General features: G+C 47.9%; 1 protein-coding gene across 1 annotated transcript in view; it reads right to left on the reverse strand.

Moving 5' to 3' along the window:
• adipor2 (adiponectin receptor 2) overlaps positions 1–1,465 on the reverse strand; it is a 24,100-nt gene extending 22,635 nt beyond the window's left edge. The window contains exon 1 of the mRNA XM_076296202.1: positions 1,338–1,465. The gene's annotated coding sequence lies outside the window, so the exon portion shown is untranslated. The remainder of the gene's footprint in view (positions 1–1,337) is intronic.
• Positions 1,466–2,012: the final 547 nt, after the last annotated feature.

Consider the following 2,012-nt stretch of genomic DNA (forward strand, 5'->3'; position numbering starts at 1 on the left):
AGTTGCCCTCCAGTTAAACTTTTCCCCAAATGCTCCCGACGTTGTCCCTACACATAACTGACCAACATTTCCCGACACACACGCACACATCTGCACACATCTGCACACGGCAAGTTCATTACACGCGATACCGGTTTAGCGCGTTCTGAACACCTTCATATTTCACCGTCACATAGCGTCGCACATATTTCTGTACTCACCAGTTTTCATCCACAACATCTCCGCAAGCCGCGAGGTACCCGCTGGTTTTGCTCCACCAAACATTTCCACCACACGCACCAGTAGTCCCACGCCATAGCACCTACACTGACTGCATTCACGGCCCTGTTGTGTGTCCCGCCATCAATGGTCCCCCGAGAAACCCGAACTGTCAGAGTTGCAATCTTTTTGTATTTTTTTGTTTTGATGACGTGTCTGTAATTGTGGTTAGGGGTTGGAACTGGTTTTGAGGGAAAGAGAAAATATTTTTTGATAGCGTTAAATAAGGGTAAAATTATTAGGATCATAGCATGTTTATTTTTGTTAGGATTAATGTCTTTATTTTGTTAAATGTTTTGTGCACTACTCTCCCACCATTTCTGAGTGACGTGTCTAATGGGTAGGCCCATAAAAAGGCTGAGCTTCTGTCATTCAAAAGAGAGTGGCATAGGGAGAGCAGCTTGCTGTGAGGCTGAGTCTGGTTTGGGAACATTTAACCCTTTGAATCCTTATTAGTTTTGTATTGGTTATTTTGTTTAGTTAAGTCTTTAAGTGCGAGCCACCCTCGTGTTGATTTTTGTTTGTAGCCTTTTTTCAAAGTTTTTTTGTTTATCACTTTTTGAACACTGTAAATAAACCAGCACTCTTAGCCCAAAATTTGCACTTGTCTGTGGTTCGTCAATGCCTCCTTGTACCTTGGTTGCCTGAAAGAGCGCGCATCCCCTTTGTGAGTTGGGACCGTGAGGTCTTATTCCTCACAGGCCCATATTTAATGTTGGATATCAGACATAGCCATGCATGCAGGATGTGTGTGTCTGTGTGTTTGTGTGTCTGTGTGTGTTCCTACCCCATTCTGTACAGGTTGCTGGCTGATGACTGGGTGTGTATGTGTGTGTGTGTGTGTGTGTTCCTACCCCATTCTGTACAGGTCGCTGGCTGATGACTGGGTGTGTGTGTGTCTGTGTGTGTGTCTGTGTGTGTTCCTACCCCATTCTGTACAGGTTGCTGGCTGATGACTGGGTGTGTGTGTGTGTCTGTGTGTCTGTGTGTGTGTGTTCCTACCCCATTCTGTACAGGTTGATGGCTGATGACTGGGTGTGTGTGTGTCTGTGTGTGTGTGTGTTTGTGTGTGTTCCTACCCCATTCTGTACAGGTCGCTGGCTGATGAGTTCACTCTGGCCAGTGGGTGTGTCTTCTTCCCGCTCATGGGGGTTGATTGGCGGGTGGTCGTCATGGGAGACGGCATGCCCGCGGTGTCTGAGGACGAACGCCCCAGGCCCCTCCTCCCTCCTCTCGTCCGAATCCAGCTTGTCTTCTCTCTCACACACACACACACACCTCACACACACACACACACACACACTCGCTCACACACTCATTCACACACACACACACACGCCACACAGTCTCACACACACCTCACACTTAGTCAGGGTTGAATACAGACTGCCAGACGCGCGCACAGTCCTGCTTTGGCCTGGAACTGCACCTGGAGATAGAGAGACCACAAAGAAAAGGAGAAGAGAGAGAGGGGAAGAGAAAGTGAGGGAAAGAGAAAGAGAGAGGGAAGAGAGAGAGAGAGAGAGGGGAAGAGAAAGTGAGGGAAAGAGAAAGAGAGAGGGAAGAGAGAGAGAGAGAGAGGGGAAGAGAAAGTGAGGGAAAGAGAAAGAGAGAGGGAAGAGAGAGAGAGAGAGAGGGGAAGAGAAAGTGAGGGAAAGAGAAAGAGAGAGGGAAGAGAGAGAGAGAGAGAGGGGAAGAGAAAGTGAGGGAAGGGAAAGAGAGAGGGAAAGAGAAAGAAGAAGTTTACATTTCTA

The sequence above is a fragment of the Alosa pseudoharengus genome, unplaced genomic scaffold (assembly GCF_046254945.1).
Source record: "Alosa pseudoharengus isolate Yale_2024_CS ecotype anadromous, Long Island Sound unplaced genomic scaffold, YU_APseudo_1.1 YU_APseudo_1.1_scf_20, whole genome shotgun sequence".
Lineage (NCBI taxonomy): Eukaryota > Metazoa > Chordata > Actinopteri > Clupeiformes > Clupeidae > Alosa > Alosa pseudoharengus.